The sequence below is a fragment of the Lithobates pipiens genome, unplaced genomic scaffold, assembly GCF_037356315.1.
Source record: "Lithobates pipiens isolate NorthernLeopardFrog02 unplaced genomic scaffold, aLitPip1_a1.2 Scaffold_23, whole genome shotgun sequence".
Lineage (NCBI taxonomy): Eukaryota > Metazoa > Chordata > Amphibia > Anura > Ranidae > Lithobates > Lithobates pipiens.
The window spans coordinates 93,950,524-93,971,903 of record NW_027507785.1 but is presented as its reverse complement, the minus strand read 5'-3'; the positions used below and the strand labels follow the sequence as shown (position 1 = coordinate 93,971,903).

The 21,380-nt window shown below is 41.8% G+C and overlaps 1 protein-coding gene and 1 pseudogene across 2 annotated transcripts in view; both read left to right on the top strand.

The window, feature by feature from the left end:
* Window positions 1-21,380, top strand: part of CACNA2D3 (calcium voltage-gated channel auxiliary subunit alpha2delta 3) — a 1,440,485-nt gene that overhangs the window by 561,755 nt on the left and 857,350 nt on the right. The window lies entirely within an intron of this gene.
* Window positions 13,330-14,314, top strand: LOC143926774 (heterogeneous nuclear ribonucleoprotein H-like; annotated as a pseudogene).

The window sequence follows — 21,380 nt, the reverse complement described above, 5'->3', positions numbered from 1 at the left end:
AGGAACAAATGCTGGAATACCAGTCAGACACCCAACATAAATCACCTCTAATGTTGGGTGTCCTTCATGTATAGAACTTGCACTTTGTTTTGGGTGTTTTTACATTTTAGAATGGGGTGCCTTGATCTTGTGCATCATTTTAAAGGGTGCCTTGACAGAAAAAAGGTTGAGAAACACTAGTCTGGGGGGGGGGGGGGGGCAGTGTTAGCTGTACTAGCAGATTTAAATACACCAACAAATTGAAGCAAAACTCCAGCTATTTGGGATAAAGGTTTTACGTAAATAATCTAAAGCCAATCATCGTAAGCACCCCTGCCAGCGTTAAATGGTTTGTCTCATCCCTGTAACTGGTACATCTGCATGAGAGCTTGCTCTTTTGAAAAAACAAAACAAAAAACAGACTTACTGGCTGGATCACCAGATGAAAATAAAAGAAAGAAAGCCTAAAAAAAGAAAATGAATGCAGCCACCACATCTAAGAATTGGTACGCTGCAATATAATAAATGTTTGCTTTTGAGTTTAATGCTGCTTTAAACTGCTTGCATTTGAAAAATACATTACAGACATCCCTGTAGCAACAAGGTCATGAGCTGCGGGGCCCTTACTCTGTTTTGCAATTCATTGTTGCCTCTCCTGCTGACATTACTGAGAAACTCGGATGCATTCAAAAGAAAAGCGTGCTCAGTGATCCTCTGCAATGTACACTTACAGGAATATCAGGAATATCTCTCAGAACGGTTCCATTGTACAGAACGGGGGCGATTTGTTAGATTGCGGCGAGGCAAGTCGTGTCGCCTCGCATCGCCCGCAGTGTGAACCAGCCCTTATATTTTAATACATCACTTGCATTTATACGCACAGGTAAGGGATTCATAAGTACTGGTTCATCCAAGGACAGGGGTAGTTACTAATTTTCCAAATGGCATGGTTGCACATTATCCTACCTTCCAATATTTTGAGATGGGAATGAGGGACACCTACTATTATTATTCTACAAGATTTATATAGTGCTAACAGTTTACGCAGCGCTGTACAATATAATAGGGAGACAATACAGTTATTATACAATAAAATACAAGAGGATTAAGAGGGCCCTGCTCAGAAGAGTTTACAATCTACTAGCAAGCGTATGTAGGCATAGGACATGCCCCCTGTCACACCCCCTTAAAGGAGATTTAATAAAAAAAAAAAGATTAATTAAATCCACAAGGGCTTTTGTTACCACTACTATTCCTTTATATCGGCTTTTCAAATTTACAAATGCAGCAATTTAGAAATTGGATGAAAGGTTTAGCGCCGGGAAACACTTTTTGAAAGATAAAAAATGCATTTTATATACAACAATATAGATCAGACCAAAATAAGGGACAAATGAGGTGGAAAAAGGGACAGAGGGACATTGCTCCAAATCAGGGACAGTTGGGGGCTATGCATTATTACACTCTCCTTCCTAAATTCATGTAACTACTTTTAGACCTCCAGTAGTACTGAAAAGCTCCAGGCTCACATTTTGAAAAAAAGGCCCTTTTTTAGGCACCCTTCCAGAAGTCTATGACCAATACTGTAGGCTGTAACATGTTAGAAGGCTGGCATGCTCATGCCCCTCATACTATAGAAAATATCAGGCTGGTATCATTTGAGGCATGCTTTTTTAATGAAAAGAAAAAGTTATATTCTTGCAGCATACGAGTCAACCCAGACTGTCTACAAGTGTGTCCGTATGACCTTGGAAATACCCTGCAGCAGTGGGTACAACGGTTAATCTTACCACCGCCTGAGATGGTTGAACAGATTGAACTTAAAGCAGTTGTAACCCTAAAAAAACAACAAAAAAAAACACAGTGCTGTTGCAGTGTAATTTGTCCCTTTCTATGTTCTAAAATACCTGGTTGAATCTGCCTGTTCCTGTGTCTCCCTATGTCACTACAGTAATCCTGGTTGCTAATCCATGATACCGTGGTTAGTTTATGTGCCTTCGTCAACCCACAGTCTCTCCCCCTCCCTCCCTGCCTGTCGGCTCAGTCTGTGTGTGAGACTTGGTCTGCTTCCCGCTGCTTCCCTCTCCTCCTGACGCTATTTCTGCTGCAAAACATACCCCTATTACTTGTATCCTTTCTGTTTTATAAAGATCTAAAGTACTGTATGTCTGTTTTTTAATTATAACCCTAAATACCTCCTTTCACAGCACCACTCTGCAGTCATGTGACCTCCCTCTGCTGGCCGTCTGATGTCAGAAGGGAGTCTTAGCTCCTCCTGTTGATCTCTTTTGATCGGGAAGGGAGAGTGCAGGGAGATCACTTGACCCCAGAGCGGCGGTGTGAGAAAAATTATTTAGGATTATAATTTAAAACAAAACACACCCACAGTACTTTAGATCTTCATAAAACAGAAAGGATACAAGTAATGTGGGCATGTGACTTAAACCCTCCTATCTTTTACAGCCAAGGAAGCTGTCATCTTACCCTCTGTTTGATCTGCAGTTGTGGTGGTGATCAGTTATTACACCTACCATTTGATGGCTTGACAGTTCGCTCAAAAGCACAAGCAACTGTGGCAGTTATCATTAAATGCATTCCTTTAACCAATTCAGCTCCGGAAGGTTTTACTCCCTTCCTGACCAGGCAATTTTTACCATACGACACTGCAATTGCACAAACATGTGACGCTGTACCCAAATAAAATTGATGTCCTTTTTTCCCCACAAATAGAGCTTTCTGCGGTTTTTATTTTTTTTGCGCTATAAACAAAAAAAGACTGACTATTTTGCAAAAAAAAACAATATTTTTTACTTTCTGCTATAAAACATTGTCAAAAAAAATGTAAAAAAAGTCTAAATTCTTCATCAATTTAGGCCAATTTGTATTCTGCTACATATTTTTGGTAAATCCCCAAAAGCATATATTGCACAAAAGTTATAGTGTCTACAAACTGTGGGATATATTTAGGAACACTTTTTTTTTTTACTAGTAAAGCAATCAGCGATTTTTTTGCGGGACTGCAACGTTGCAGCGGACAAATCTGACACTAATGCCGCGTACACACGACCAGACCTTATTCTAGTCTGGTCGTACGTCATCACGTTCGAATCCATCGGACTTTGGTGTGCTTGTGTGTGGCCAAGTCCGTTCGTTTGAAAAGTCAGTCGGAACTCTGCCGACAGTCCGTCAGGAAGACTGTCGGACCTAGTCTGTTGAAAAGTCCGGTCATGTGTACGCGGCATTAGTGACACTTTTTGGGGACCAGTGACACCAATACAGTGATCGGTGCTAAAAAAAATGCACTGACGTTGTACAAATGACACTAGCAGGGAAGGGTTTAACATCAGGGGCAATCAAAGGGTTAACTGTGTTCCCCATGAGTGCTTTCATACTGTGTGGGGGATGGATGCACTCGGGGAAGAGAGACATCTATGTTCCTGATTATCAGGAATGACAGATGTCTCTCTTCCTGTTGGGCATCGTGGCCCTTGGACCCACTGATTGGCTCTCACTGTGTCCAATCACAGCGGGAGCGCAGCTCCGGTGGCGCATGCCCCAGATCCATGCACAAGAATCACGTACAGGTATGTGATTTTCCGCTTAAGGGCCGCCCTGCCACAGTAAATTTAAGTGGGGCGGTCCTTAAGTGGTTAATGTAACTGTTTTGAAAAACAGTTACATTGATAGGTTTGGTTCTGCTTTAAAGTATAACTAAAGGCAAATGCTTTGCTTTGGATAGAGTGGAGATAGATTAGAACACCTTTCAGTTTTTATTGCTGTCTGTGCCCCCATTAAAGAGATTCACCCTCTCTATTTGTGCTGTTTACCATTATCATTGGAAATGAAAGAAAGAAAGAAAAGTAAAAGAAAACCCCAAATTTTGGGTTGTCCCCAGGAAAATAATAGAGGGGACACTAGTTCTGGTGGCCTGGGGGCCCTAAGGAATTCCCTTAATTTGCAGGGATTTCCTCTCACTTCCTGTTTGGCTATGGGCTATGGGACAGGAAGTAAAGGGAAATCTCCACAATAGAACACAGATGGTGAAAAAAAAATCTCACAGGGTTTATCCAAAATGAAAAAAAAAATTTTTGCCTATAGTTCTACTTTAACCACTTGCAGACCGGACCATTTTGCTGGTCAAAGACCAGACCACTTTTTGCGATTCGGCACTGCGTCGCTTTAACTGACAATTGCGCGGTCGTGCGACGTGGCTCCCAAACAAAATTGACGTCCTTTTTTTACCACAAATAGAGCTTTCTTTTGGTGGTATTTGATCACCCCTGCGGTTTTTATTTTTTGCGCTATAAACAAAAATAGAGCGACAATTTTGAAAAAAATGCATTATTTTTTACCTTTTGTTATAATAAATATCCCCCAAAAATATATAAAAAAACATTTTTTTCCCTCAGTTTAGGCCGATACGTATTCTTCTACATATTTTTGGTAAAAAAAATCACAATAAGCGATTATTGATTGGTTTGCGCAAAAGTTATAGCGTTTACAAAATAGGGATAGTTTTATAGCATTTTTATTAATAATTTTTTATTATTTTTTTTTTTACTAGTAATGGCGGCGATCAGCGATTTTTATTGTGACTGCGACATTGTGGGGGACCCATCGGACAATTTTTGACACATTTTTGGGACCATTGTCATTTATACAGTAATCACTGCTATATAAATGCAGTGATTCCTGTGTAAATGACACTGGCAGTGAAAGGGTTAACCAGTGGGTGGCAGTGTAGGGGTTAAGTGTTCCTAGGGGTGTGTTACTAACTGTGGGGGGGTTGGGCTTTCATTTAGTGAACACTGATCTCTGCTCCAATCACATGGAGCAGAGATCAGCATCACAAGTTGCTAGGCAGAATGGAGAAATGTTGTTTACACAGCATTTCCTCCATTCGGCCGCTCCGTGAGACGATCGCGGGGATGCCCGTGGCGATCGAGTCCGCGGGTCCCGCAACCGGACTCACGGGGGTCCCGACCAGCATGGGAGCGTGCCGCCAGCGCGCGCTCCCGATGGCAGGGCGGCATTGAATATTGGACGTACCTATACGCGAATATGCCTGCCCGTGCCATTCTGTCGACGTACATTGTCGTGCGCTGGTCGGGAAGTGGTTAAACTCCTGCATGTTTACACATCCTCTTTTATCAAGGAAGACCTGTTGACAGACAAAGAAGATCTTGCTGATGGCTCTTATGCCTCGTACACACGATCAAACTTTCCACCAACAAAACCGTGTTTTTGTGCAAAGGGCGTAGGCTCAAACTTGTCTTGCATACGATCACAATAATGTTGGCCAACAATCACAAACGTAGTGACGTACAAGACGTACTACGTTGTTTTTCAGGTCTTTAGTGCCACCCTTTGGGCTCCTTCTGCTAATTTCGTGTAAGTAGAAGTTTGGTGAGTGTTGATTCGCACTTTTCTTATTGCTTTTTTCATTTAGTGCTTTTCGGTTCGCACTTTTCATTTCGTGCTTTTCAGTTCGCTTCTGAACGGACATGTTGCGGAATCGGAGGAGATAAGGTATTATTTATTATTGGCCTTGGAGTTATTGCTTTGACATAATTTTTTGGGTGGAATAATAATGATTTGATTTGGTATATTTTCTATATTTTTGGATGCATAGAATGCACTTTTTGGTTAAGTTCTATTGGTAGATAGCATGTCTAATTAAATTTTTTGTATTTTTTTAAAGCGCAATAAAAAAATTGTGTAGAATAATACTTGGCCTGTGTTTTACTTCAAATAACAGTTTGGGAGTAGGCAGTTACATTTAAAAAAATACAATGTAAAATTAACAAGAGACACCAATATACTGTAGTTGTATCTTTTATTTTAAAAACTAGGGGATAATGGTGTTGTGGTAACTTGGCCAAATAATAATAAAAAAAAGCCATAATAATAATATTCTTGATATCACCAGAAAAAAAAAACCTTTAAAAATTTGTTTGCAATAACTCCATCAGTATCACCAACAAAGCAGCTTCATTATTATCCCAAGAAGAAGAGAATTTCGAGATCTCATAATTTGCCACGTCACGAAAGTGAATTCTCCATTACAAACACTAGTTTATAAGACCGGCCGCTTCCGGCTCGTCCTTGCTTCCGAGCAAGGGTTTTGTAATTTGGACTTTTGTCCGACGGACTTGTGTACACACGCTCAGAAAATCTGACAACAAACATTTGTTGGCGGAAAATTTGAAAACATGCTAGCCAACATTTGTTGCCGGAAAGTCCGACAACAATTGTCCAATGGATCAAACATTTATTTGAAGTTATTGTCTGCTAATAACCTCACATCCAACATTTCCCATTGGAAAGTGGTGTGTACGGGGTATTAGAGTGATTCATCCGAAACGTTTGCTTCAAGGAAGGAGCCTCTTGGATGGCACTGCATGTTAGCGAAGTTAAAAACTCAAGAGACATCCAGATATCATTCACAAGATCACTGAACACGAATGTAATTAGGAATAAGAATCAATCAGGCAGGTATCATTCGGTTCTGGTGTGACACATCTAAATTAGATTTGCGAGATGGTAATTGATTCTGAAATTTGAGATGAGTTTGCACTGCTGTAATGCAAGGTGACCATTGTCTGTATTAAAGCGAAGATCCTATACATAGAAAGGAAACATTCACTGAACACGCCTGTTAAAATGATCCGTGTTCTGCATCTTTTACTTTTACCAGCATTGTTGCTATTTTTTGTAAAAACACTATAATTTGGGCATGTATCCTTCATAATGTGCCCTCCCACATGGGCCCCTCAATCTTCTGAGTGCTGTTACATCAATACAGGCAATTGTATACTGTTATGTTATACTTTAAAACCGTAATTCTTCACCAGGGTTCCATGCAACCTTGGGATTCCTCCAGAGGTTGCTAGAGGTTCTTTGAGCTGTGGCTGACATGGATGCATGAGTTTAGGGTGGAGGAACTTGACTGGCCTGCACAAAGTCCTGACCTCAACCTGATAGAACACTTTTGGGATGAATTTGTGTGGAGACTACAAGCCAGGCCTTCCCAAATCAGTGCCTAACCTCACAAATGCGCTTCTGCAAAAATGGTCAAACATTCCCATAGACACACTCCTAAACCTTATGGACAGCCTTCCCAGAAGAGATGAAGCTGTTATAGCTGCAAAGGGTGGGCCAACTCAATATTGAACCCTACAGACGTAGCCCTTGTACACACGGTCGGACATTCCGACAACCAAATCCGTCGGATCTTGTCCGAAACTGTTGCATACACACGGTCGGACAAAGTTGTCGGAAAATCCGATCTTTCAGAACGTGATGACGTAATTTCTTTACGATGGGACTACGTTCAGGCTAGTAGCCAATAGCTTTGAGGTAGGAGTTTGATCTGAGCATGCGTGGCACTTTGTCCGATCGGAATTCTCTACACATGATCGGAGTATGTCCGATCGGAGCAGTTTGTCGGAAAATATTTCAAGTTGGAAAATTTGGTCCGACGCATATTCCGACGGAAACAGTCCGATGCATACCACACACAACAAAACGCTCCGATCGGACACATTCCGACGGAATCTCCGACTGTGTGTACAAGGGCTAAGACTGATATGCAATTCATTTTTCATAACTCTGCCCCCAGCTACATCACTAACCTAGTCCCAAAATACTAACCATCTCTTTGGTCATCCCAAGACCTCCTGCTCTCTAGCTCCCTTGTCAAATCCTCCCACCCTCATCTCCAGGATTTCTCCAGAGCTTCTCCCATCCTTTGGAACTCCCTACCCCAATCTGTCTGACTGTCCCCTAATCTATCCATCTTTAGGCGATCCCTGAAAACCCTTCTCTTCAAAGAAGCCTATGCTGCTTCTAACTAACACTGTTTTACTTCCTCCATCAGCTCATCCCCCCACAGTTATTACCTTTTGTATGAATTGCCCCTTCCTTTTTAGATTGTAAGCTCTAACGAGCAGGGCCCTCTTATTCCTCTCATTAAATATTACTTACCTGGTGACCCATGTCCCTGTTAAAGGGTGACAGCAAAGGATTGCCAGCTCATCCTCCATACACTCTCTCCAGGAATCTCTCTCTTCAGGAATCTAAGCTGGGTGCAAGATCAGGATGCTGCTATGCCCATACAATGCTAACTTTTTAAAAGGATGATCAGTGAACCAAAAATAAAGTCTTTTTTCCATCATACCATTATCAAAAGACTGCGTTCCTATGGCTGATGCATTTCAACTTGAAAGGGTCTTCTTGAAATGGGATGTCGTCAATAGGAACGCAGTCTTATGGTGGAATAAAAACTTTGGTTATTTACTCATGATGTGCTGCTCATGCTTTTCTGACAACACTCTGTCCCTGATTCCCAGCTGTGCCCACATATTGTCCCCCTGTCACAGGCAGAGCCAGACCATCTACAAGGCAACCCTGGCAGGGGCCCAATGAATGTCCTAAGGGCCTTGCAAGCAAACGGGAATCAGTTAAAGGAATGTAAGGGTTGAGGTGAGGAGTTGTTATCTTGCCTATGGCCCTTATCTCTTAATTCATCTTTAAATATAAATCTTGAGGGATGATCACATGGCGTGAATGCTGAAAAAGCACTGGGTTCAACATGAAACATATAAGGGATTCCTGTGTTTATGATACCTTTGTGAGAAAAGAAGATTTTTAGCAGATCAGTATTTTATCATCCCTTAGGAACTATGTATACCTTGGTTGTGAACAGGCCAGATCGGCACTTGGATGGATCTGTTGGGACTGAAGAGCAGATCAACCTAGAGCAATGATTTATGGTACATGGATCGCATTAATATCATACAGATTTTTTTTTACTTCAATGTTTCTCTTCAGGGAGATAAATAATTCCATCAGCCATAGATACTCATACATGCATGTTCTCTGGGTCTGTGGCTCAGAAAACTAAACCTCTCTAAAACTGAGCTATTAATATTCCCCCCTGCACATGCCCCCCTCCATGACTTTTCCATCAAAATCAACAATGCAACCATCAGGCCCTCCCCTCACACCAGGGTACTAGGTGTAATCCTAGACTCTGACTTGTCCCCCAAGTCCAATCCCTGTCAAAAGTTTGTAGAATTCACCTCCGTAACATCTCTAAAATTTGCCCCAAATGAAACCTCTAAGCGCCTCATTCTCTCCCTTGTTATATCTCACCTTGACTATTGCAACTCCCTTCTCATGGGCCTACCTCTCCATAGGCTATCCTCTCTTCAGTCTATCATGAATGCTGCTGCCAGACTTATCCACCTTACCAACCGCTCAGTGTCTGCCAACCCTCTCCTCCAATCCCTACACTGGCTCCCAATCATCCAGCGAATTAAATTCAAAATATTAACCACAACATACAAAGCCATTCACAACTCTGCCCCGAGCTACATCACCAATCTTGTCTCCAAATATCACCCAAATCGTCCCCTCCGTTCTTCTCAAGACCTCCTACTCTGAAGCTCTCTCGTCTCCTCCTCCCATGCTCGTCTCCAAGATTTTTCCAGAGCCTCTCCCATCCTCTGGAACTTGCTACCTCCACTAGTCCGGCTATCCCCTACTCTTGCTACCTTCAGGCTATCCCTGAAAACTCATCTATTCAGGGAAGCCTATCACATCTCCAACTAATCTCCTACCACTTCCATCAGCTCATTCCCGACAGTTATAACCTTTTGTACCACCTGCCCCACCCTATTAGATTGTAAACTCTTCTGAGCAGGGCCCTCTTAATCCTCTTGTATTTTATTGTATTGTAACTGTATTGTCTCCTTTTTATATTGTAAAGTGCTGCTTAAATTGCTGGCGCTATATAAATCCTGAATAATAATAATAATAATAATAATTAGTGCAGAGAAAGGCAGGCTAGTAGCATTTTTCAGAACATGGGCAACAATGGCAGCCACCTAAATATTTCTGTTAAGACAGGGGTACTTTAAAGGGGTTGTAAAGGTAATTTTTTTATTTTCTACATAGGTTCCTTTAAGCTAGTGCATTGTTGGTTCACTTATCTTTTCCTTCGATTTCCCTTCTAAATGTTTTTTTTCTTTGTTTTCTTTGTCTAAATTTCTCACTTCCTGTTTCACCCCAGTAAGCTGTTCTGGCTGACTAACCACCAGTTCGGATGATGGTGAGAAGTTTACTGAGGAGAAACAGGAAGTGAGATATTCAGACAAAGCAAAAAAACATTTAGAAGGGAAATCAAAGGAAAGGGTAAGTGAACCAACAATGCACTAGCTTAGAGGAACCTATCTAGAAAATAAAAAATTTACCTTTACAACCCCTTTAACCTGAACCCTCATTTAACGTTAACGCTAGCGTAAAATGCCTAAACCTAACAAAAATGTAATACTGTATAGTGCAGTCTACCAGGTTTAGGATTAGGTGGCTACAATCATTTTAACTTTTAAGGTCCATATTTTTACCTGGTAAGCCTGTAAATAACACACTTCCTGTTGCCTGGTGCCCATGTATTCACCATGGACAGATGCAGGCGCAGAGTCCACTTGCCGACCAGGCTTTTTCTGGCACTTTTTGTTTACAAGTTTAAATCAGTATTTTTTGCTAGAAAATTACTTATAACCCCCAAACATTATACATTTTTTTTAGCAGAGACCTTGGGAAATAAAATGGCGATCATTGCAATTTTTTATGTCACATGGTATTTGCGCAGCGGTTTTGCAAATGTATTTTTTGGGGAAAAAATACACTTTAATTAAATAAAAAAAAACACAATAGTTACCCACTTTTTTTTGTATAATGCGAAAGATGATATTATGGTGAGTAAATAGATATCAGTTGTCACGCTTTAAAACTGTGCACGCTCGTTGAAAGGCGACAAATTACAGTACTTAAAAATCTCCATAGGTAAAGCTTTAAACACCTTTATTACAGAGGAGGTCTAGCACTAGAATTATTGCTCTCGCTGTATCGTTCGGGTCGATACCTCACATGTGTGGTTCGAATACTGTTAACATATGCGTGTGTAATTTATGTATTCGTTCACTTCTACGTGTGAGCATGGAGGGATGGGGGACTTAAAAAAAAATGTATTATTATTTTTTATTTTACTTTTACATTTTATGCTGTCCCTTAAATTTTTTATACATTTTTTGATCACTTTTATTCATATTACAAGGAATGTAAACATCTCTTGTAATAGAAATAAGGATGGCAGGTCCTCTTTATGGAGAGATATGGGGTCAAAAAGATGCCAAATCTCTTTACCTTTAAAAGCAAAAGATCAAGAATGTTTTTTTTTTTTGATCTTTTGCTTTAAAAAAAAAAAATTCTTTCAGCCTGGATCAGAAGTGACATCATGACATTGCTTTAGTCCTCCAAGGACATAGAGTCGATCAAAGAGTATTAAATCTTTGATCGCCTATGGGAGCAGCCGGGTGCATCGTCGGATCATTTCACAGGCGAACTGGTGGAAACGGTAAGCCTGAGAAACACCAGCGAGCGGCGTGCGGGGGGTGGGGGGGTTGATGATGTCCCCTCCTGCTGCTTCGGAAACCGTTCCAGCAGCTTATTAGCCGCTTGAACCGGTTTCATGAGAAAGCACTCCGCCTGCTAAAAAAAAAAAATGGTACTGGGGATTATGGCTGATATCTTCAGCCATAATCCCAGTAAACCACAACCAACGTATATATACATAGTTACATAGTTAGTAAGGTGGAATAAAGACACCAGTCCATCCTGAGTGAGTGTTTACAATTGTCCCTATCCCTGTACATTTCACACTCACATCAGTCCCTACCCTCAAGGAGCCACAATCCAAGGTCCCCATTCATATACTAGGGCCAATTTTGAACAGAAGCCAATTAACCTACCTGCATGTCTTTGGAGTGTGGGGGGAAACCGGAGTACCCAGAGGAAACCCACACAGTCACAGGGAGAACATGCAAACTCCAGGCAGGTAGTGTTGTGGTTGGGATTTGAACCAGTGACACTTCTTACTGCTAGGTGAGAGTGCTAACCAGTACACCACTGTGCCGCCCATGTGTTTGGCAAGTGGTTGGCAAGTGGTTGGCAAGTGGTTGGCAAGTGGTTAAAGAAGAAGTCTCGCCACATATATTTTTTCTTTATTATGTCTCCCAGGGAATAAAGAAGTGATTGCCAGCAGACTCATTCAGCAGTTCTTGTAGCAAGCAGGTCATTCAACATGCATTAAAAGACTCACAGTTAAATTGTTGCTGCTCATGAGACGTCTTCTTTACATCTTTAAGTTCACAAAACTCCCTAGGTACCTAGACATGAGCAATGAAGATATGTTTTTTCAGCAGTTCAGAGATGCCACACCTGATGAGACAGAGGTAACTGGGCAACTGATCTGCAGCCAGATAAGATTCCTCCACTGTCATAACTGGAGTCCAGGCTGGTAGACAGGAGCCTAATATAGCCTAGCTTCTGCAGATGACCCAGCTGCTTTGGGGAGTACCTCCTTGATTGCCAGCAGAGCACTACTGTTCCAGTAAGGTGAGCCAATTACATAGATCCCAACTGTCCCTGATTTGGAGGGACTGTCCCTGGTTTGGAGCAATGCCCCTCTGTCCCTCATTTCTCCTCATTTGTCCCTCATTTTGGTCTGGTTTATATAGAGGTATAAACAATATATATATATATTTTTATCAAAAAGTGTTGTCTAGAGCTAAACCTCTCATCCAATTTCTAAATTGCAAGTTCTAAAAGCCAATATAAAGGAATAGTAATGGTAAAAAAGCACTTGTGGGTTTAACCAATCTTGTTTTTTTGTACAATTTTTGTACAATTCTCCTTTAAGGGGGCGTGGCAGGGTGTGTCCTATGGCATCATACTTTTGCTGATAGGTGTCCCTCATTCCCATCTTGAAAAGTTTGGAAGTACTGTATGCAATTACCTACTAAATATTTATGGAGAAAGCTATAGTGGTCTCCAAGGCTAGAATTGAACAGCTTAATTTATATGTCTCCCTCTGCTGCTCTGCAGTAGCAATACGGCATAAAAAAACCTGACCCCGACAACACTTCCTAATTGTAGACATGGGTGCCGTCAATAAATTTGTTTCGTTCTGTTCCGTTACGATTCGTATTAAAATTAATTCGTACTTCGTATTTCGTGTCCGAAATTCCGTTTAGTTTTGTACGAAATACGAATTTCCGTTAGGTCCATTAATTTGTATGAACGACGTTCGTTACGATGAATTTAAAGGCAAAAATATACCTCAATATGACAGTCGATGCTGATGGAAGTTTGGTTTTTATCCGAAATACGAAATTCCGTTGAAGAATTTCCTATCGGAAATACGAAGTTTCATTAGATGAGAAAGAGAGAGCGGATGAGTTGTGTGTGTGTGTTAGCAGTCTCGTCTATCCGTGAGAAGAGAAAATGTCTGAAGGCGGGGAAGGGTACGTGGTGAAGATTCGGGGACTGCCGTGGTCCTGATCAACAGATGAAATAATTTTTTTTTTTCTCAGAATCGAAAATCCTAAACGCAGCACATGGCATCCACTTCATCTATACCAGAGAAGGAAGGCCGAACGGGGAAGCGTTTGTGGAGTTTGAAACGGAGGATGATATCAACATAGCCCTGAAAAAAGACAGAGAGACCATGGGACATCAATATGTGGAAGTTTTCAAGTCGAATAATGTTGAAATGGACTGGGTTTTGAAGCATACTGGTCCTAACAGCCCTGACACTGTAAATGATGGCTTTGTTCGTTTAAGAGGCCTCCCATTTGGCTGTAGTAAAGAAGAAATCGTGCAGTTCTTTTCAGGGTTGGAAATCGTGCCAAATGGGATAACATTGCCGGTGGACTTCCAGGGGAGGAGTACGGGGGAGGCCTTCATGCAGTTTGCTTCACAGGAAATAGAAAAGCCTCTAAAGAAACACAAGGAGAGAATAGGGCACAGGTACATTGAGATTTTTAAGAGTAGTAGAGCGGAGGTTCGTACACACTATGATTCTCCGAGGAAGCTCCTTGGCATGCAATGCCCAGGACCTTATGACAGACCAGGTGCTGGGAGAGGCTACAGTACGATGGGGAGAGGATTTGATCGCATGAGGCGTGGAGCCTATGGAGGCGGATATAGTGGCTATGAGGAGTACAATGGATATAATGAATATGGTTTTGGTGCAGAACAGAGATTTAAAAGAGTGTCAGACAATAGGTATGGAGATGGTTCTAATTTTCAAAGCACTACAGGTCACTGCGTTCATATGAGGGGCCTTCCTTACAGGGCAACAGAGACTGACATCTATACTTTCTTCCCTCCTTTGAATCCAGTAAGAGTTCACATTGAAATTGGGGCAGATGGCACCCCGGGGGGGAGGGGGTCAGCGTGGCGCGGGGGTGGTGGGAGCCCCTCATGATAGGCATAATGACTGAGTCGTCGTCGAATCCGTCGATGCGACGACGACTGATCCGAAATCCGAAATTCGTAAACAAAAATTTGTATTGCGTACAGAATTCGGACGCACGGCAATTCGTATTTTGGATCCTCCCGAACTTTCGTACGAATTTGAGATTCGTACGAAACGAACCGCACATGTCTACCTAATTGTGCATCTGTTTGAAATGGAAATATATCCCATTTCCAGTGATTATTCTCTGGCGGACTTGTGAAAAATTGTCTCTGTTGGCTGCCCAGGACTCTAGGTGCAAAGACATATTAGAATATGTCCCTTATGCCCTATACACATGGTTGGAAATTCAGACGGAAAAAGTCCAATCGGATTATGTTGCCGGAAAATCCGATCGTGTCTGGGCTTTATTGGACTTTTTCTGTCGGAATTTCTGATGAAAAAAGTTTGAGCACTGGATCTAAAATTTTCCGACAACAAAATCCGATCAGACTTTTTCCGATTGTGTATAGAGAATTCCGTTGCACAAAGTGCCATGCATGCTCAGAAAAAATTTGGAGACGAGAGCTATTGGCTACTGGCCTCTACGTAGTCCCGTTGTACATCTTGTATGTCACCTCGTTCCTAACGAGGTATCTATTTTCCGACAACTTTGTGCGACCGTGTGTATGCAAGACAAGTTTCGGCCAAAATCGAATAGAAAAAATCTGATGTATTTGGTGGTCGGAATGTCTGACCGCGTGTATGGGGCATTAGACTTTGCTAAATGAGGGGCAGTCTGATTTGCTTCTAATTTTGTTGATACATGTTCCCCATAGACGTTTTTTTTTTTTTTTTAGCTCTCATGCTCAGTGGTTCGGTCACTGGTGCTAAAACAAACGGTTCCACAGAAAATCCCTAACTTCAATTTTTTCAGGCTTGTCTCTTGTTACCAATGAAATCCAAGGTTCTTTGGCACCTAAAAGTTTCTGTTGTTGCTAGATTAACCTAACGGGTACCTGGACTGTTTACTGGCAGAGACTAGAAATGAAAAGCAACTCTAGCATAGGAAGTACTGCAGGTGCTTTTCATGGACAAAGTCAAACATTGCCAAGTATGACAAAATGGTACTTTTGCCACCCTTGGTACTTTTTATTGCCACCCTTGAATAATGCATGTAGGCTACAGTGAAATTTGCCATTTTAGTTTAAAGGATAAGTTCATGTTCAGAATATGATATACATCACACCCATATTTGAGCAATTTATGCAGTATAATAAACCTGTACGTTTCTGTGACATCACATTACGACGCTTCCAGAAATACAAATTTTACTTGGCTGAAATTCCATTTCATATTTTTGTGTCATATTGCTCATCACTCCTTTAATTAACAGATTATTAACCACTTCCCGACCAGCGCACGACGATGTACGTCGACAGAATGGCACGGGCAGGCATATTGGCGTACATGTACGTCCAATATTCGTTGCCGCCGTGCCATCGGGAGCGCGCCGCCGGCGGCGCGCTCCCGCGCTGGTCGGGTCCCCCGTGAGTCCGGTCGCGGGACCCGCGGACTCGATCGCCGCGGGCATCCCCGCGATCGTCTCACGGAGCGGCCGAATGGAGGAAATGCTGTATAAACAACATTTTTCCATTCTGCCTAGCAACTAGTGACGCTGATCTCTGCTCCATGTGATTGGAGCAGAGATCAGTGTACACTAAATGAAAGCCCAACCCCCCCACAGTTAGTAACACACCCCTAGGAACACTTAACCCCTACACTGCCACCCACTGGTTAACCCTTTCACTGCCAGTGTCATTTACACAGGAATCACTGCATTTATATAGCAGTGATTACTGTATAAATGACAATGGTCCCAAAAATGTGTCAAAAATGTCCGATGGGTCCCCCACAATGTCGCAGTCACAATAAAAATCGCAGATCGCCGCCATTACTAGTAAAAAAAAAAAATAATAAAAAATTATTAATAAAAATGCTATAAAACTATCCCTATTTTGTAAACGCTATAACTTTTGCGCAAACCAATCAATAATCGCTTATTGCGATTTTTTTTACCAAAAATATGTAGAAGAAAATGTATCGGCCTAAACTGAGGGAAAAAAATGTTTTTTTATATATTTTTGGGGGATATTTATTATTACAAAAAGTAAAAAATAATGCGTTTTTTTCAAAATTATCGCTCTATTTTTGTTTATAGCGCAAAAAATAAAAACCGCAGGGGTGATCAAATACCACCAAAAGAAAGCTCTATTTGTGGGAAAAAAAGGACGTTAATTTTGTTTGGGAGCCACGTCGCACGACCGCGCAATTGTCAGTTAAAGCGACGCAGTGCCGAATCGCAAAAAGTGGTCTGGTCTTTGACCAGCAAATTGGTCCGGTCTGAAAGTGGTTGATAAATTCATCCTGTAATAACCGCCGACATGCACGCTGATTATTTTTCCTAAATGAACACAAGACGAATTTTGACCAGTGATAAAAAAGGAACGACCGAATCTGGAAAGAAAATATTAACAGCGCATGTGTTCCTAGACGATCGCACTCATTTGAGAAATAATTTTATTCAAATTGCCGCTCGTCTGTCAGAGTATTTACATTCTCCTTCAGCCGGGGAATTAACACATCTTAGCTGCAGTGCTCAACACTAAGCTTGTTCTTCCATTTCTGAGCATAATCCAATGTTTGATTAACATATAAAGTATTTCTTAGAGATTCGCAGCTTCGTTTTTTTTTTGTTGATTTAAACTGAACTTGACACCTGAAACAGCTAAAAGCATTTTGAAGAATTGCTACAAGCTCAGGAAGTTATTGTGAATGAAGCTGTGTAGGGTTGTATTTAGAATTTGCAGCGTGCGGTGGATTGCGGGGGAATATGACTGAAAGTAAACCTATTGTGGCAGAAGCCCCTGAACGTGCAGATGTCTGGTTGTTATGCTAACCCTCACTGCTTTCTGGGCCAGAAAAGTATGCAGATCAGAAAAATCGGAGAAAAGTCAAAAGTCCTCATCTGCATACTTGATATAAAACAGTTGGGTTGGTTTACTAAAGGCAAAAAGGCCTTTCACGTTGCAAGGGAATTTTACTTAGTAAGGTAATTCAGCAGAACTTCACCTGGTTCACTAAAGTGAACTTTCTCTTATACAATGAACAGCCTATTTCAATAGGCTGTTCAATCAAGCAGATCAATTTCAGTGACTGTATTAAAACTGGAAGGTCAGCAGAACAGCCAGGAAGCTATTATTTTCTGGAGAAGCCCCCCCCCCCCCCTTATTTCCCTTATGACAGGTTTACTGTGCATTTTAACTCAACATCTATTTGTCAATATGTAGCACCCTCTAGTGTGTGCTACTAGTGTTAGTACAGGTAAAATATAGTTTGGTTATGGGCTAAACCAGTCATTGAATCTGGGTCATGGTTACTGGAGGCCTGCTTCATACAAATAGCCCTCTGGTACCTCCCCCTAATATCTGGAATGTTGGAGAACATTCTGGAACTAGTGGGTGGAGGTGAGGATGGGCTGTTCTGCATATTTATGGAGCCTTAGCCAATCCCCAGGAGAGGGCCTGGCAGGGGACTGAGGAGCCCATAAATAGGAATGAGGTATGCTGGGAGGGGAGTCAGGTAGAAGATAGAGAAGCAGTGCTGAAGAGAGGCTGTCGGTGGCCCTTGAGGGACACCAACTAGATTGGGGGGGTTGCCTCTGGCTGGAGCTCAGAAGGCTGGTCTGGAAGGATCGCACCACAGGAGGCAGTTAAAGCAGAGAGGTAGCAGAGAGAGCAAAGAGAGAAATTAAGTAGATCAGCACGGTGTAGGGACAGACAAGGGGATACACTGTCAGCTATAGCAATGCTCTTTTGAAGACAGTGGTGTGCCAAGTCTTCATCAAACCTTGCCGTGGGGAATCTCCATGTACATGTCAATCAGGAGGACTGGGAAGAGGAAAGCAGCCAGGTGTGGCTGTTGGCAGCCAGGTGCTGGGACTGGGATCAGTGTCCACAGAAGAACTTAGGTTGATGCGTTGTGCTGTTCACTCCTTATGTGCTACTTTGCTAAGGGACTGAGAGTGCCTGCCTGTAATGGGCAGTTGTTGAACTGACTATAATAGATTGTTAGTTCCCCCAGGATTGAACCAGCAGAAGCGGTACAAAGAGGAACAACGTACTTGTAAATAGGGAGTGTCCCTGAAGCATTGTTGTCACACTGGGCCATAACCCCATTACCCTATCCAAGTTATCATTCTGAGGCCACGTACACACGGGCGGACTGTTCGCCCAACTTTGTCCGCTGAACAGTGTTTCAGCGGACAGTCCGCTCGTGTGTGGGCTTCAGCGGACAGTTTCAGCGGACAGTCTGACGAACAAAGTTTTTTGGAATTTCCGTAAGACAGTCCGCTGAAACTTGGTTTCAGCGGACAATCCACTCGTGTGTAGGCTTGTTCGACAAACTAAGTTTCGCGCATGCTCAGAAAGGATTTACACGGCGAAGGTTGCATTGCAGTGTATTGGACGTCGAATTTCTCGTCCCGTCGTACGTGCCGTTCACGTCATCACGCACGCTTTCAGCGGACTGTTCGTTCATCGTGTGTGGTCAAGTCCGTTCATGCAAATTTTGAGCGGACTGTTTGTCGGATTGTTTGACGAACAAAGTTGGGGCGAACAGTCCGCCCGTGTGTACGCGGCCTTATAAAACTACAAAAACAAGCCAAAGACTGATTTCTGTTTCTAAATGAAAGAAGGAAATGTTGTGTGACTGGCTGTGAAGCAGTGGGGAACACTAATTTCAGCAACTCCTAAGGAGTAGTGCTATAAATATGTTTGGCACCATGTAGCAGTATATATAGTTTTCTCAAACTTTTTTTTTTTTCAGAATCTATGGCAAAGTTTTTTTACCTGAAGATCCTGTCAGTAAAAGCGTTTTTTGGTTCAGGTTGACAACAAAACCACTGCATCATCTTCATCCTGCCATACAAGCCCCTTCAGTTGGCTGTTGGGCTGCCATTTTGATAGACCTTATAGGCAACCCAATGGCCAACACACAGCTGCTAATTGGAGTGCTTTAGAGTCGTCAGCCTGGAACAAGAAGTGCTATTACTGGCACAATCTCCAGGCAATAACCTTTGCAAAATACTGTGTCTCCCTCCCCGTAAAAAAAAAAAAAAGAAAGATTTTCCTAACCACCTTCCTACCATTGAACAAGATTTTGATGTCTATTATATGGACTTTATGTTATGCCTGCTTTCTTCATATTTAACAATATATGTTATTTAAATTTTTTAGCATGTAGCACTTTATAGTTGATTTGCGCAGGACCATTTTCTAATTTTATTTTTTCTGTTTGGTAGTTTTGTGTAACGCTATCAGGTCCAGCTGCAGTTTTTAGCACTTTATTGCGATATTTGCACGTGCATTTATTCATTGTATTATTATTCTTTGTTCTACGTATTTTATTTCATTTGCATATTGATTTCATATATGAGGTATATTATTACCCTGTTTTTTATTCATAATTTTCACCTGCAAATAGTAGCGCGAAGGCCTATTTTATTCACCTTCCTACCATTGTTTTCTACAGAAAAAGGTAAGCATCTATTACTGGGGTGCTATTTATAAACGTCTCTCCAGAAATAGTTCTTGGTTAGCCGGTGAGCTTGTTAATGGCTGTGAACTTAACCATCATTGGATGGCTTGGTTCACAAATGCTATGTACAGCAGGGATATGTGGTGAGGTCAGTGGCTGGTGAGGCACTGGACAATATCAGAGCCAAATAGACACAGGTTACATACATCACGAATGTTAGAGCGAGAGCAATACTTCAAGTACCTCCTCTGTAACTCTAAACATGTAACCTGTAAAAAATTATGTTAAAGCATGGCTTATGGAGATTTTTAAGTACTGAAGTTTGGCGCCATTCCACAAGTGTGTGCAATTTAAAAGCATGACATGTTAGTTATCTATTTACTCGGCGTAACATCATATTTCATAGTATATAAAAATATCGGGCTAACTTTAGTATTTTTTTTTTATTCATGAAATAGTTTATTTTAATACAAAACGCATTTGAGAAATTGCTGCGCAAATACCGTGTAACATAAAAAGTTGCAATGACCACCATTTTATTCCCTAGGGTGTCTGCTAAAACACCATATTTAATGTTTGAGGTTCTGAGCAATTTTCTAGCAAAACAATTATTACTTTTACATGTAGGAAAAGTGTCAAAATTGGCCTGGGTGGCAAGGGGTTAATTACCTTAAGTAAGTAATATACAAATAATTATTATATATTGTTTTTAAGGAAATTTACTAAATTTTCAAAAACTGTACTCAAGCAGGTGACTTAATAGACAAATTACTGAAGTTTGAAGTTTTAACTTCAAACCAGTAATTTCACAGTAAGTAGATAAAAAAAAAAAAGATCTAATAATACATGATTTAGCTTGATTAAAACAGTACCTTTTCAGCAGCAGAATTTTCTCCCTCTTAACTGTGCAAGGAAAAAGATGGGATCATGGGTAAATCTTATACCCATAAACCCATGTATTTTCTTTCTAGTTAAGAGGCCTGGGCTGGAAGGGAGAATTTGTCTTTTAGACACATGCCCCCTTCTATGACACTGCAGTGAGAGGCGTGCCTCCACTCCAGCATTTTTATTGGACAGCTTGAACCATTGGAACTTTACAATTGGTCCAAGGCTCTAAGCTGTCCATTAAGCTCAGTGCCTCTGACAAGAAGTGAGAGGCACCGTGAGCTCATTGTCAGGTCACCTTGAGGCCAGGTGACAGATGCACACCGTAGGGATCATGAGTGCACCGCAAAGTAGTGGACCCTATGGCTGTGGACGGGAGTCAAGGTGATAAGGAAGGCAGGGCCACCAGAACACCAAGACGGATCCCACCGGGGTAAGAGTGTAAGAATCCCTGGGGCGTGGAGTCTAAGAGCCAGCAGGTGTTCACCAGAGCCTCTAGTGGTGAGGATGGTCTAGGTTGCAACTGGCTCCAGGTCGCGACCCCCAGGGTCCCCCAGCTCACACCCACAGTAGGGTGGATAGGGAGGATAGGGATAGTAAGGGAATAAGCCAA